The following is a 17,178-nucleotide window of genomic DNA, read 5'->3' on the forward strand; positions in this document are numbered from 1 at the left end:
GTATCGAGGAAACAAATGAGAAAAGAAGATAAGTTCTGCAAATCACTTTCGTGTTTTAGAAAGCTGGAGTTAAAAGAGTGGGACAGAGTGGAGGCAAACTCCGAATCACACAATGGAAAAACACTGCATCGAAGATGAAAGGCCCGCCTGCTAGAGAGATAATGCCAAATTTGATGAGAAAATACATTACATTTCCTTTCCTTTGAAACCTTAGTTGATATTTTCCACTTTTACTGGAAAGAAATAAGCTCTAAGATGTCACTCAGCACTAGAAGAGAGGAGCCTCCCTTTCCAAATGCAAAAGCACGGAGGAAGTGCCTACATGTTTTCTTTTCTATGAAGTACAAGCCCCTGCAAAGTTGAAAATCAGCTCACAGACTGTGAAAAATCTGCTTTGGGTCTTTTGTTGTTTGGCTGTGAACATTTTTCTCTCTATGGAAAACTTGTTAAGGGGCTGGAGGTGGGAGAGAGAAGTGGATGGAAAGAATGAACTTTCTCGTTCTTTTTAGACGAGTCCTTTTCCTCTGGCCGTTTGCCTGGCCCTTGCATTTGTACTCACCGTTTACCAGGGCATTCATTTATCAACAGTTCACCTCTGACCTTTCTCTCGCTAACCGACATAGATTAGCGAACAAGCACACCAACTTCCCCAAAATAATAACGGCTCTCACCTTATCCAGTGATGGCCCGTGGGCATTCCCTGCTCTCCGACAATTTCTCCACCAAGCTGAGTTAAGGTCCCAGCTCCCTCTTACTGGTTCCTCTTGGAAGCATCAGGAAGTTTAACCTGTCAGCTTCTGGCTCTGCGCTCTGTGCCCAAGGTCAGCTTCACTGAGGGCTCCCCCTGCAGTCACACCGGGGCCCCCTAACTTTAAAAGCCTCTGTTGTTACCAACTTGAAATTCTGAATTAGTTCTCAACAAGGAGCCCCACAGTTTTATTTGCACTTGATCCTGCAAATTATAGAGCCGGTGCTGTTCGTGACTATGTTTCCCTGACTGAGAGCTAAAAGCACAATTGCATTCCTGACCTGATCCACACCAGTCTAATAGGGCAAAACACATACGGCTGGTCAAGAAAGCGCCTGGGTTCATTAAAAAGCTGAGCTCAGCCAGCCACAGCTCCAGCCCGCACAGGCTTGTCACATTCGTCAGATCTTCAAGAGCACGCATTCATTTGCTTGGTCACTGCTCTGAGCAAACTAGAGGCCTCCAGCCCTGTCACATGCTAACATCGAGGAGAACCAGAGACCGTGATTTGCACTAGTTGGAAAGTTGTGTCCGGACCTTGGCCCTTGCTCCCAGAAAGTTCAGGGCAAAACTCATGAATTCCAGGAATGCACGGAAAGAGAACCAAAGAGCAAAATTGGACTTCTACCTAAGTTTAGAAATCAAAGGCTACTGATCTAATCCTTTAGCTGAAATCCTTTATTAGAAACGGCAATAAAATCAGGTTAATCAACTAGGTGCCTTTACACAATCATTTCATGTTGACAAGAGCCAAGAGCTCATGAACAATATTATTTCCTGGCTTGGAATAAAGATGCCTACCTTGTTTCTGCTGGGGAAAGATTCCCCACCCTCCTCTGTTTTCCTGTGTCACTTCCCTCCCCTCCCCCAGATATCCATAATTTGAAGCAAACGATACCTTTTTCTCATCTTTCTTACTTTTTCCATCTGCAAAGCATGTTAATGGAACTATAACTGTTGCTTGCCTGTGGAGGATTCCAGGGAATTACGGCGTGTAGCAGATTTGCATCTGAAGAATTTAGGACCAAAGGATGCTGCGGGGCAAGCATTTCAGCGTGGACCGACCTCACTCGCCAACCTGATCACGCAAGTGTAACTCAAAATTCTAGCGCAGACCCGGGTTAAAATCCTACCCCACAATTAGGGAAATGCAGATGCTGACTGGACATTGGACGGCATTAAGGAATTATTACTTTAATTTAGGCATAAAGCAGTATTGTGACCGTATTTTTAATAAATATCTACCGTTTGAAAATACATACAGAAATATGGTATCTGGGAATTGTTCCAAAATAACCCAGTTGTACAGGAGGCTGGAGAGGTGGAGGAGAACAAGACTGCTATGAACTGATAATTTTTGAAATCAGGTGACGGGTCAGGACAGTAAATTGTAATATGCTCTCAACTCTACTATACATACGACACTTTCCATAATAAAGCTTTTGAAAAGGTGTTTCTTTGTATCCTGTATTTAGTCGGGTCCTACCACTTCTTAGCCGCGGAACATTAGGCAAACTGCTCTCTGAGCCTGTTTTCGTCTGTGTAGTTTTCCTGGTCTGAGCTCCCCCTTGGAGTTGTGAGAAATGACGGGGACAGTGCATATACAGTGGCCAGTAATAGCGGATAGAAGGAAAGGGCCCCTTCACCATGGCCCAAGGACTTCGACCAGCTCAGGGTGTCCTTCAGTGGGACCTGCTACTGGCCCTCAGCTGAGCAGACTCCTTTCTTTTGTCTACGTGTCAGCCAGAGTCAACACAGAAGTTCCAACTTCTGCTCATTTCATGAAACCAGTTAGGGCTTTAAGAATTCTGCTTGCTGTGGAACGCTAGAGTCTTAATCTCCTGCAAGAAGTCCCTTCCGACTGCCACCCGTTTTCAAAAGAACACAAATATATATTTGGATTTTCCATAAACAAGAACACGTGCCAAGCAGGTTTGTGCAGACTGTAGAAGAATGTCCCTTTGATGCAGATCCTGAGAATACATCCCCGAATGACTGTACTTGAGAAACAGCATCAACGAGAGCTCTCTTACCAAACCAGTTTGGAGTTGCCGCTGCCTATGAAAAGCTAATGTAACAGACAGGGTTACAGAGGGAATCAGTGAATGTCTCGAGAGTACTGACCTTCCAACCATTTTTTAATTAACATGCTGTTTCACCCAACAGGGAGCTGAATCACTGCACATCACTGGTGTAAACAAAAGGGAACAATAATATAATAGCATTTACCTAGTGGACCTTCCGCTATGTGAATTTCCCTAGGAGCGGTAAACCAATGTAAACAAATACCGTGTTCTTCAGAGAAAGTTGATAGAGAGGATTGATTTTAAGTGGGAGGCTTTCTTCATTTAAGTTACAGAGAAAGGTATCTGCTGGTTATTCACCCTTAACTTCCTTGTCTCCTCCACTTCCTACAATTCTTGTGGACCTTAACTCCAGCTCCCAGATACTAAGTTCTGGGGAAAAAAACAGGCTCCTCGCAGGAATTCTTATCTCCCCAAAGGGGCATCCCTCGAAAATAGCCTTTAAAACTAGGAAGGTTTGCTTTTGTGCAAGAAGTGTTAGCTTTACGAATTGCAGTATTGTCTGCAGTAGTCAATAGTTAAAAACACAGAGAATGTCATCAAGGACGGGATAAAATGAGTTATAGTCACATCACAGAGCACTCATCAAAAATGACCTGGAGGATTTTCCTGAGGTATCACTGAGTATGAAGAGGAATACTGCAAAAGACTCTGTCATACGATCCCATTCTGACATTAACTAAGTACAGAAAAAAGTACTGAAGAACACACATTAGGGTGTTATCACGGCTTCCCAGTCGGGGTGTGCAGACTGAGCTGGAATGGGAGGTACTGGTGTTAGGAGGATGGACACGTGTCCATGATAAAAACGCAAACTGCCATGTGTGGTATAATCCCATGTAAGGAAACCTTTGTGTGTATGTGTCTATGTGTGTCTGCATATTTGCACACATGAGAGCACGCATGTGTATGCATGCACACAAGAAGAGATTCATGAAAGGATAAACACCTAGAAGCTCACAGTGGTTGTTGTAGGGTAGCAGAGCTCCAAAGGACCTTGACTTCCTTATTAAAGTTTTTTTTTTTTTTTTTTGCGGTACGCGGGCCTCTCACTGTTGCGGCCCCTCCCGTTGCGGAGCACAGGCTCCGGACGCGCAGGCTCAGCGGCCATGGCTCACGGGCCGGGCCGCTCCGCGGCACGTGGGATCCTCCCGGACCGGGGCACGAACCCGCGTCCCCTGGATCGGCAGGCGGGCTCTCGACCACTGCGCCACCAGGGAAGCCCTAAAGTTTTATATATTGTTAGATTTCTTTACATTAAGCATATCATATGGCATTTATATTATGAAGGAAGGATAAAGTCTAATGGATCACTGGAACAAAAATGGTATCTGTTCAGGCCCAAATCAACAGGTAATTGTTGAGCCTTCTAGTAATTTCCTGTTGCTGCCCACATTGCTTGCCTCGTGGTCCCCTTTCCCCGTCTTCAAGGCCAGCAATGCAGCGTCTCTCTGACCCTGCTTCACTGTCACGTCACTTCCCCCGAGTCTCTTCTGCCCCCTCTTCTGCTTTGAAGGATCCTTAGGATCGCATTGGGCCCAACCACATAAGCTAAACACAGTCCTCCTGCTTTAAGGTCAACTGATTAGAATCTTAGTCTGCAAGTGTCATTCCCCTTTGCCGTGTTCTTTAAAATTCACAGGTTCGGGGATTAGGAAGGAGACAGCTTTGGGGGACGGGGACATTATTCCGCCTTCCACAAGCGTCTTCGTCCTATGTGCTAGCACCGTGCTGGGCACTGAAGTATGAAGGAGACAAACAGAATACGCACTTTCAAGAAAAATTACGCCATCAACCAACATTTATGAAGGGTTTCCTGTGTTCTGAGTATTACTCCAAACACCATACATATGCATTCATCTCACAAACATCAAGCCATCTACTATGCATTGAGCTGTCTCTTGGTGCCAGGGATGCACAGTAAATAAGACACAGAAAAGTCCTTGCCCTCACGGAGAAGACACTAAACAGAAGAAAACGAATGTACTCGTCAACAAAATTCTATGAGGTGGGTACTTTATAATTCCCATTTACAGAAGAGGAAACTGAGGCACAGAAAGGTAAATCATTTCCTTAATATTCTGGCAAGTGGCAGAGCTGGACTTCAAAGGTAGGTAGTCTCCCTCCAGAGCCCAAACTCTTACCATTATATTATGACGCCTCCTACAGTTCGATTTTGCCGCCCCCAACGGTCCCAACTAGAGCGGGCCGAGTCGGACACTGTAACGTAGGAAACGCTGACGCAGAGACACACCTGGATGGACTGCTAGACTGATGAACTGAGAGAAGTGCTCAGAAGGCAAGACTTGGTCCATTGAAACCCACCCTTGGCGGCTCCACTCAGCAACCCAGGCCAACTCGTCAACGTGACCTTCCTTTCTCCTCCGCTTTTACTTCTGTCTTAGCATTATCATCAGAGAATGGTAACCCCTTGGCGTGGGAAGGGCTTTGAGATAATTCTAGATCCCCTTTAAACTGAGAACGAGCTACAGCCTGTGGCTGGCATCTCTATTTCCGAATCTAAACTGAGATCTGTAAAGCCACCTATCACATTTCTACTTCTTTTTCTCCCTAACCTTTCTGACAGTCTCATCAAAATCACAACTGGCACAACAGCTCTGGGCCTAGAAATTTCAGTCCAATTCCTACGGGATGTAGGCTTTGAAATACCAGGACTGCAAGGGCAATTAACTTTGGCAAAATAAGGGGCACACCAAATTTCCTGAGAAACTCATAAGCGTCGTGTAATCCAAAGTAATCGGACATCTATCAAAGGGGTTCGTACTGTAACCCCCCTGAGAGACCAGTATAATCTACTGGTTTAATTCCCCAGAAATACAGAGCTCAGGCTGACCGGCTTAGCCCTCAGCCTGCCGAGTAAAGCGAAGCCTGACCTGCTGGCAGCCTTTAAAGAGTCTCCTCGGGCGCCGCTGGCCCATGGGACACCTTTGCAGTCTTTTCCATTGACTTGCGCCCAGGATGAATCACAGAATCTCTACCTTTACTCCCTGCTTCAGGAGACCTCAAACTTCCCCTTCAACAATCCCCACCTCTTTGGCAGCGCCAGTGTTGTGAATGAGTAGGTGTTGGTATAAAGACGTGGTTTTCCCTGTGTGTCTTACTAACGTTACAGAAAATCATCCCTATGGTTGTAAAAGAGAATACCCTCCAGTCGAGTGCCCTACTGTCAGAAAGAGGTATGAAGACATGGCTCCAAGACCAACAAAGATGCCCAGACACACACTGTGCTTTAGTTTGATGCCTGGATGCCCTAGATGCCCCCCTTTCAGCCCCTTCCTCAAGGTTACTTGGAAACCAAGCCTCCTGTGTCCCCGCTAGATGGTCTGAATCTGTTGCCACTGCTCTTCATTTGCTTTCAACCTTCCTGGTGGATTAAGGACAAGAGTGCACCATATTCCAGATCTTCACCAATAGTCTCCACATGGGCTCAGGCAATTAGAAACATCCCTCCTGTTTCACAATGTGGTTTTATTTGATTGACTATCTGGGTAGCACTGGAGGAAGCTGTGTTTTTTTAGTTCCTTTCAGCTATCATGCCAGCCCCACTATAATATATTTCTTTATCAAACTATCTGAACCAAATGTTAGGAAACTGCACGGAATGGTTTGGGCATTAGCTCCTTCTACCAGGACTGATCCTTAAAATCAAAAGTGAAGACTGTCCTTGTCTTGCTTGTTTCTCACTCTGTTTGTCAGATTATCCATTTGTTTTTATCAAAGGCTATCAGAAATTCTCTTTAGTTTGCAAACACAGACCCTTCTCGAAAAGTAGCGATGCTGGTTTCCTGGATACCAGATCTGACATTTGCGAACAGACATTGGTTTACCACACTATATTTTAAAGAAATTGATATATCATTACCCACGATTTACTCCACTCAGAGGGACCTTCCAGGCATTGTTAAGTGAAGCTTGCCTGAGCCAACTTTGAAAAGTCATAATGCCCTCCTAGTACTGACTCAGGGACATTTTATCCATTCTTTCTCTGGAAAAAAGACCACACTGCTTTCCTTTCATGCTTAAAAGCTCAACACAAATCACTAAGCAGTGTTAGGGCTAACAGGTCCAGCAAAGGCCGTCCCTTCAACAGCCAGGCTCAGCGAAGGTGCGTCTGCCGTGGCCAACGAAGTGCCCAGAACTGAAAACAGCTGTTGGCTGCTCTGTCCCAACCTGTTCATATTGTGAAATGAACGATTCCAAACACTTCATTACCTATAGGTACTAGAGATGCTATTTATAGGTACATTACCACTTACATATGATTTAATTTAATGTCTTGATTCCACCGGGAAAGTGCCTAATCCATAGAGTACCAATGATTTATCACAATCTCTAGATATTTATAGTATTGCTAACATTCCAAAAAAGTTAAAGCATCCTTTTCCAAAGGTGCTTAAAAGGAAACAACAGCATGTAACCGCTTAGTGGGGAAGAAAAGAAAGTAGGAGAGAAGAGTACTAGGTATTGATGTCTTGCTTACAAACACATAAGAGCTTGAAAAAAAAAAAAGTTTTGCGATACCCAGAGCTCCTGCTTTGGGCATAATTTATGAGACTTTGGACAAGTTAATAGCCTGCCTTTGCTGTTGGCTTTGCTTTGACTTACTTCCCAGCTGACTCACTGATTTCTGGGCTCCAATGCCAAGAGAACACCAAGGCTGGTAGCACCAGATAAATTAGTCGATGACTCTCTATCACTGCCACCCACCAGGACTCTGAACAAAACTGCAAAGTACAAGAAGTCTGAGCGCTTCAATTCAGTTTTTTCTTTGATCAGTTTCTCAACAGAAGGAAGACATGACAGGGGCATGACAGGTCTTTGTGTGGTCCTGTCCTCTGCACTAGTAGGATGGTTAGCATCCACCGCTCAAGGCACCAAACGATAGAAGTGCCCCCCTCCTGTACACGTGTGCGCACACACACACACGCGTGCGCACACACAAGCCTGTATTCAGCCACATAACACAGCTCCAAACTGCTAAATACTAGGCCTTCTGCTGTCTTGTAGCTGTTCGTAGCTGTCCAAAGTGACCGCCCAAAGCGCTCCATTCTCCCAGAGTTTCTTCCCTTGTCCAAGCCTCCCCTCCTCACACACAGATGTCGAAATCCTGGTGAAATGCCCCAGGCAAATAGTTCGTACAATCTCTGTTGAATTAAGGGTTAAGGCCTGTTCTGCTCCCTACTATCTGTTAAAGACATAAGCAATTTAATGATCCAATTAAAATAATTAACAGTAAAGTCTCAATGACGAATAGACTTCACCTTTTCAGGTGCAACTGTACATGAAAGAGAAATGTCTCCACCCTTCCTCTCCCCCAACACCCCCCCACATGCGCGCGCGCACACAAGATACAGAGTCAAGAAAGCAAGTCTCCATTTATCAGAGGTTGACGGCTCCCCATACTGTGGAAAACTTAGGAAACTCTCTTTCTGGTTATGAAAAATAAATAACCACACAATCTCCTTCCTCCCGTGTCACTGAAAAAACTAGAGCCAGATTAGAGCCATTATTTTCTCATTCTCAAAGAGAAAGGCAAAGAAAGTCAGAACTAAGGGTGAAGAAACAAAAGGCCCTGAATCTTCAGTTTATACGTAAAATTCCTGGGTCTCTCTCACTTGCCTTGTGACACCCTAACCAGAAACCCAGGACATAGCTTTCCTGCAAATGTCCTGAGGTTCAATTTTATTTGGCTGCGAAGGAAAAATGTAGTTTTATTCAAGTTTTATTAAATGCAGTCCCTCCACCCATAAAAATTATAATAAAATTCAAAGTCCAAGGATATGGCAAGTAATATCGCCCTTGGGAACAAGTACATAAACTTTTGGAGGGATAAAAAGGCATGGCTTTCATTTTATAAAAAGCTATGGTCAGAGCTTTCTCCTTGTGAAACTGCATTGCTGTCTTCAGAATTACTTCACAAATACTCAGAGAAAACATCAGTGATTTGAGCGTCTTTTTTTCCTTGGAGGGTCTCAGTCCTATCGTGAAATGGAATAACTGAGTGGCAAGATAAGAAACCAGTGTGTTCTCTGAGTTATCTTCCATCTGTCCCTTAGAATGGGCACTTTGACATCACCGACAGTCAGTGAGAGCAGAGATGGGCTGTGGTAAGTGAAACCACAGCTGGAGGAAACGCACCAGATACTGTTGGTACCGTTTCTCTCGAGGTGTCATCCAGCAGTGGCGCAATTCACCAAGCACTCTGGTGTAAGTAGCGTTCAAAAGACTAAAGCCCTCCCATGCAAGAAGAACACAGGCAGGTTACGCGGTTGTTCCTGGAAAACTTGTACCCGAAAGAAACATCACCACCCCCCTGCCTAGAGAGGCCAATCATAAAAACCCGTCCACGCTGTTTAATTCAAGCTCTATGATTTGCTCCTTTGAGGAAAATCCATCTTAAAGCTTAGGGCTATTCCTGAAGACACTCGTAAAAATGACTTCATTTAATTGTGGATCCCTCTAAACTCGGTGATTCTGTATTATAATTAGGAGACTGCTACAAATTATCCTTTGCAAATGGAAATTACAGGTCACCGGCTAATTAAAATGTTCACTTATCCAGGCTTCAGCATAGACCGTGAGTAAAATGTAACACATTCAAATCGTTTCCTCGTTATCATTTTATGTGAGTATCTGTGTACACATGTGTGTGGAAAAATTTTTATTTCTTTTTTTATCGTACTGTAAAAAGCCACGAGGAGAAGACACAGAATCAACTTGGCTTATTCTCATTAAGCCATCAAGTCCTATGCTTTAAAATGTTTTAAAATACATCTCGCATTAACTTAGAAACACCAAAAAAGTATAATAATTATATAATGAGCACCCATGTACCCACCACCCAGTTTAACGAATAAAGCAATATCACACAGCTGAAACTCCAAGAAACCTCTTTCCAATTATCAGAAGTTAACCACCACTGTCAATGTATTTGTTATTGATGCATTTTTTTGCACTTTTGGTGTCCACATTACTCACATACGTGTCTCTACACTATATGCAAGTGGCATGTTTTTACCTTTTTGTGGCATTATATCGTATCTTCGTCTTTTGATGCTCTGTGCTATACTTACGAGCTGCATCCTGGTACCGTCTCCCATGGAATAATACGTAATAGTGGAAGAACAAGAAGCAGGGATGATCTGTTGTACTTGCTCATTACTAGCGCCTTATTTTCAGCCTCTCCACACTTTATACTTGGATCGTTATCACACTTCTCTCACTGGCCTGCCTGCCTTTAGTCTTTTCCTAGACTAAAAGAATTTCCATTAAACCACCAGGCACAAATGTGAAACATCAAGACACTAAGATGTGCAAAAATATTCGGTGAATCCCTGTCCTTTCCCACATCGGGTCGAAGCTCCTGTGTGTAACTTTCAAAACGGATTGCAGCGTCACGCCCATATCCTGCAGCCCCCACGGAGGTCACTGGGCAGTTCTCACGCACACTGGTGGTGTCCTACCTGAACCATCTGTTACTCTGTCTACCAGAAGGCTCTGGCTACAGGCGCAAGCTCAGCCCACGGTTGGTCAGCCCAGAAGTGCCAGGAGTTATTGCTCTAGGCAACCAGTAGGGACTGAAGCTGGTGGAGAAACATCCAGCTTTCTTGCCAACAGGGGGATGACCGGCAGGATGAAGCTCCCGTGGTCCACGGCACCCCGTTTATTAACATACTATTGGCTTTCCTTCCTTTCTACCTCCTCTATCTACTTTCCACATGTGCCTGCTGGGTTCAACTCCAACATAAGCTACTGGTACTTGAGCCCTCGTCCCAGAGTCTGCTTTTTAGACAATTGGATAGAGAGCCTCAGGAGAGATGCTGGAAGTGGATGACTCGCCAAACGGCAAGAGGCCTCCCATTGCTGATGACAAGTGTGGGGGGGTGATAATCCTGGCCAGCTGCAGGCTCACAATTCCTAAGATGCTCATCTGTGGTGGATCAGGTCCAGGCAGAAGAGGAAGCACTGGCTTATGCATTTTCTCTAGTTCTGGAGAGATATAGAACAGTGACAATTATAAAGATTGTAGAGTTGGGTAGCTTTTGTTAAATATCCTGGAAGCCTTAAAGAAAGAGAATTACATGCTGAGACAGCCAGCTGTCAACTCATGGCAAGGCATGGGAGCCAGAAAGCCTACAGGCAGCTTCGGAGAAACCTACATATCCTGCAGCCAGCAGGCAAGCTGTGCCGAAAACGAGGCCCAAGCTTTGTTCTTTGGAGTCGTGGAGTTCCAAGGGAGCCCGAATTTACAGTGCAAAACATCTCCTGTATGAAACTCATAACCCTTAAAAGGTGGCAACAGGACCTTGAGACTTGGGACAGGGATTCTGGAGGGTGGGTACTTTTAGAAAATTGGAACTTCCGGAGTCCCACGAAGCATCCAGGTGTTGAGAAGCCGTCTCTTGTCGTTGCCAGTGAAAAACCGCATCCTGTGGCCTGAAGACTCTCGTCTAAGGAAGATGTCTTCCAAGATGCTGTCTGGCCTCTCAAGATGTTCCTTTGGCTCGTCTTGTTGTTTCTAGCCCAATAACTAGGATCAGTGCTCAGCATAGCCCACCTGGGCAAGTCTACTCACTGCTATGGGAAGAAATGGATTATCATCAAAATAGTTGAAGGATATGGCTTCTCCATACCTGTGGCAGCTAGGAGGAAATACCTGGAAATTGATGTTGGGGATACAGGACTGGAGGCTGGGAGTATACAGCCAGAATATAAACCTGGATAGGAGAGAATTTTCCACTAAAGGGCTACTCTCCCATGTCTTAGGATTCAACATCCTGGCAAAGACACCTGGAGCCTGTCTCAGTACATCGTTGGAATGGTCCTTTGACGCTTAGAGAGGATGATGCTCTATAGAGGAAATGAGGTGGAGATGCCAGGCTGTCTTGGCAAAGTATTAAGAAAGAGATCAAATGGCCCAGTTTTTGCAACAGGTTGATACTCTGAGTATCGGGGAGCTATCCTTCAAAATGTGGTATGTACTTTAATCAAACAGTCCATTTTACAATGCTTTGTGCCTGTAGCTAGTACATGGTCTTAGAATCAAAGCTTTTGTTTACCACATTAGAAATTAAAGCTGAGAAGTTTATAAAAAATGTCTTTATCTGTTAAAATATAAACTTATTCCCTGGTAACATATTTTATTAATAATAAGTGTATTTTTCCCAAAAAAATTTAGTGAGAAGAATGCAATTGTTTTACATCTTGTAAATCTCTTTCATGTCTGGCCTAATTAAAGACTAAAATTGCAGGCTCTCATAACTACTTTTGCTTTTACTCTGTTGTGATATGTCGTTTCGGTTAAAGTGGTTTAAAAAAATGGAGGTTCCCAGGTAATGCAGGAAAATGGAGGAGTCTTTTGATGACCTTTTTATATGATTGTGGAAATTCACCTTCAGCACTACACCAAACTGGACAAGTGGTAGTTTCTTAAAGTTAGTTTCACTGTGATACCTGAACCCCTAACAATCAACTTTCTGTACTTTGCTTCATGAAGAGTCACTGGTCTAAATACCTTTCACTTGGATGGATCTTTTACCCATATATAATTCTGTATCATCAAGCCTTGGTTATTTGGAAAGTATTAGTTCAATGAGATTTGCAGATTTTCTGAATGCTAACACATTTTCATTAGGCAACATCCAAAGTCACGTTCATTAATATCACCTCCAATCTCATCAGAAAAGTCTTCAGGTACTGGGAAACTTAATTAGGCTCATGGTGGCACATACTTGTTTTCTAAAGATTCAGATTTTTGCTTGAGGCTCATATTTTTAATCACTGGTTAAAAAAAAAAAGGACTGTCAGTTGTTTTCCTTGACATTATCAGGGTCGCTTCATTTATTTTCAAAAAAGTTCCTGTCAAAACCCCATAGTTTTTCTGTCAGCTGTTCTTTTCAACAGAACATCCCATAAAAAAAAAAAAAAAAACTAGTTCTGTTTGCAACCATCACACAAGGGCTTCTGCTCAAGACAATCACTGGAGTTTGACAGGCAGCAGAGTGCTTTGTGTGTGCTTCATTGCATCACACAGTATATTACAAACATCTGTTCTCACTGCCTGGGTCTGTGCTAAGGCACCCGCAGTTTTCTACTGTTGCTTTTGTACCATCAGTGTAAAGGTCAACACGACAAAAACACAAATAATGCTTAGTATTATTATAAAAATAGCTTTGACTTCATGGACTTCTGCAAGGGTCTTAAGGACCTCCAGGGGTTCATGAACCACATTTTGAAAACAGCTGCTCTATGAAAAGGAAACAGTAACAGGAAGGAGAGAAGATTCCACGGCAGTGATTCCGTGGAGGAAAGATGTAGGGAAGGCTTTCAGAGTGATGATGACTAAACACTAGACCAGGGGTCACATATGGGTCCAATGCTGTCCAGAATTACTAACTGAATAATCCAGGGGTTTACCCTCTGTAATCGGGGGAAACAACCACACCTTCTCTATGGGTGGCAAAAATAGGGCAAAATTACGGCCCCAGTCATAGAAGGAAGAAGAGACGTACGCTATCCCCCAGAACGTCAAAGGCTATCAGGCTACACAATTAAGATTCCGAGAGCGGCAGCCACCGCTGTTTCCTTCCGCGCAAGAAAATGAGAACAATTCGCATTCCCACACAGACACACACCTAGAAGAGCTCAGACGCCCTTTAAGGCTGCCCAAAGTCGGCCATTTCTGGCAGAGGGAACAGGTGCGGAGTGGTACAACAGGGGCAAAAAACTGCTCAATTTTTCTGGCCACACTGCACACACAGTAACATGCACAAGGGCATAGGTGGGGCCATGGTCACACAGGGCGCGCTGCTCTCTGCCCCAGAACACCGTTCCTTACTTTCAGTTTAACTTTTCACGGACCCTTCCAGTTTACCAATAATATAATTACCTTATTTTATAAGTGTCTAATGATTCAGTTAGGATCTCCACAAAGTGTTTCTTCGATAATTGAAACCAAATAAAAAAATATCAATGTGGCAATTTAAATACCCACCTGCTAAAATCAGTTTCAACTTCACCCATTCAGGGTCACTGAAAACTGACAAAGGGTACACCTTGCCTCTCACTCTCCAAGCTTATTTTTCACATCTTAGCCCTCCTCAACGTGTTTTTTGTTTCCACTGATAAACCAATTGATCTAACAGAAATTAGTAACCCAAAATAAAATTCTCTTAGCTGTAAATAAATAAATAAAATACATGTTATATGAAAATACTGAAAACAAACAGAAAAGTAAAGATTATTCATGTTCCTATCATTTTAATGAAATAACATAAGAAGTGAAAATACCCTTCCTCTCCATACTAGCCCAGAAAAAAAAAGTTAACGGTTTGAGACAACATCCTCAATATTACAAAACGGATACAGATATATCTATCCACGCACATGTGCAAGTTTAGAAAAGAAAGAACAACACCAGAAAGGTTACTTTATATTCTAGGTATGTTCCACCCCCCACTCCTTTTTACCACCTAACAATTTCATGGATATATTTAGTCTGTGTATGTACTCTCCCTACGAGTCAACTGTTTCTCTATTGAAAATATTTTCTTTGGGGTAAAACAAGAAGAAAGAAAGAGGGACAAGGGAAGAGAGAGAGAGAGACAGAGAGAGGGATTTAAAACAATAAGCTAATATTTACTACATACCATATCTCCTCTCATTGCTAAATAAATACACGTATTAGTATCCCAGTTTTACCAATGAGGAAAGTGAAGGAAACACAGAAGAATTAGGTATCAAACGGTACAGCCGACCCTCAGATGATCATGTCCCTTATATAAAATGGCGTCGCATTTGTATATAACCCACGTACGTCCTCCTGTACACTTTAAACCATCTCTAGACTGCTTAGAATACCTAGTACAATGTAAATGCTATATGCAAAGAGTTGTGAATAGAATATAAATGGCATGTAAACAGTTGCCAGAGCATGGCAAATTGAAGCTTTGCTTTTTGGAATATTTCCCCACAATATTTCCGATGCCCAGTTACTTGAATCCAAGGATGCAGAACCACGAATCAGGAGGCCCGACTATGGTGTTCGGACAAATCTTTTTTTTTTTTTTTGCAGTACGCGGGCCTCTCACCGCTGTGGCCTCTGCCGTTGCGGAGCACAGGCTCCGGACGCGCAGGCTCAGCGGCCATGGCTCACGGGCCCAGCCGCTCCGTGGCATGTGGGATTTTCCCGGACTGGGGCACGAACCCATGTCCCCTGCATCGGCAGGCGGACTCTCAACCACTGCGCCACCAGGGAAGCCCCGGACACATCTTAGACGTTCTCTTTCTAGAATCTCGACGCTATCTCTATACTATTCTATCCCTTAAGAAGAAAGTAATCAATGCATCAGCTCTCACGGCAAAGAAGTCGCATCACACTTGGCTTTTAAAGGAGAAAACATTTAGGATGTATTTTTACCAAACACTTTCGGGACATACAAGGTTTTTCAAAGGAATATCAGTCTTCAATAGAACGCGTCCTGGGACAGCGGGTCTGGAAGCTCCACACGCTGTAAATGGAAGGTCTGATGCTGTTTAAGCTTCTGCTCTTCCCTCTTCCTTGACACCTCCTGAAAGTACGTCATTCAGGCCTTTTGCTCTGGGCTTTGAACTAAGACTGAGTTGGGAGACAAGACATTTCAGGAAAACCTAGAAACTTTTGCTTGGAACACCAGCTCTATCCCGAGGTTTGCAGCATTCTTACCGAGGCCAGCCACCTGCCCTGGAGACCCAGGTCTTAATTCTCACCCTTATAACTTGAAAATAAAGAAATGCTTCCCTCTTCTCTCTAATCCTCAAAACTAGGCAAGCTGGGGCATCTCTGGCACTGAATGGAGACGCTCCACTCGATCTATGAGAATCCGTTTCTCAGAAACCAAGACTATATGTTTCACAAGTGTACAGGCGAGTTGATTCTCTGCTGGACGTAAAGTGAGAAGAAATTGAAATCATTTTCCTCCACGAACACCGACCAAGTCACCCCCCCCAACAAATACCCCATGCTTTATGGGAAAGGAGGCAAAAGTAAGAGGATGACAAAGAGAACAAAGTAGAGAGAAAAGAGGAAATGTCAGGGAAAACAGATGGGGGAGAAAGAGGAGAGTTGTAAGAAAAGTCATCGAAGATACGCTAAGGAGGGCATGGGAAACACTGAAGGTTGCCTGTCCACTTTCATTTCTCCCCTTTCCCTGCTTGGCAAAGACCTGACTTTGTTCAGGTGTCTAACTGTCCCCACCCGCATCTCACTCCATATATAAGATTCAAAAGACAGTCAAATGACACAAAGGAACTTATCTACAAAACAGAAACAGACTCAGAAAACAAACTGATGGTCACCAAAGGGGAAAGGAGGGGGGATAAGTTAGGAGTCTGGGATTGACATGTACACACTGCTATATATAAAATAGATAACCAGCAAGGACCTACTGTATAGCACAGGGAACTCTGCTCAGTATCTTATAATAACCTATAATGGAAAAGAATCTAAAACAGAACATACATACACACACACACACACACACACACACACACACACACACACACACATAACTGAATCACCTGAAACACAACATTGTAAATCAACTATATTTCAATAAAAAATTAAAAAATAATAATACTGTCTTGTGTATTTGAAAGTTGCTAACAGAGATCTTAAAAGTTCTCATCACAAGAAAAAAAGTTTTCTGTGACTCTGTGCGGTGATGGATGTTAACTAGAGTTACTGCGGTGACCATTTCACAATGTACACAAATATAAAACCATTATGTTGTACACTGGAGACTAGTGCAATGTTGTGCATCAATTATACCTCAATTAAAGAAAACAAATTATTAAAAAAAAAAAAAAAAAGACAGTCAGCCCTCCCGGCCGAGGAGACACAGGTCGACTGCAACATTACCATCTTCCAGTGACGAAGTTTAGAGGCAGGCCTGTGACCCATTTCTGGTCAGGAAGGTGCCAGAAGAGGTCTGCCACGGAGCTTCTGCGAAACGTGCCTCTACTTTTAAGGAAACACAGAATGAGAGGCCTCCTGGCTGCTCCTAGCTACTGTCGTGTCTGGGGGCGATGCTCGGAGCTACTGCTGTCATTCTCCAGCCACAAGGAAAACCAGCTTCAGAAAGCAGCCTTCGCTGGCAGGGACTGGAGTGGAGAGATGGACGGACTCCGGGTTCTAAAATTAGTCATTTTTTCCAGTGGCAATAAACAACTCCAATGTGTTAGTGGCTTAAGGCAATACACATTTATTTCCCTTTGTACTAGGAGGGCTGTGGGACTCTGGGCCCTGGTCCCCCACAAGTGTCTTCTCCTCCCAGACCGGGGCTAAGA

This window comes from Phocoena sinus, chromosome 20 (genome assembly GCF_008692025.1).
Source record: "Phocoena sinus isolate mPhoSin1 chromosome 20, mPhoSin1.pri, whole genome shotgun sequence".
Lineage (NCBI taxonomy): Eukaryota > Metazoa > Chordata > Mammalia > Artiodactyla > Phocoenidae > Phocoena > Phocoena sinus.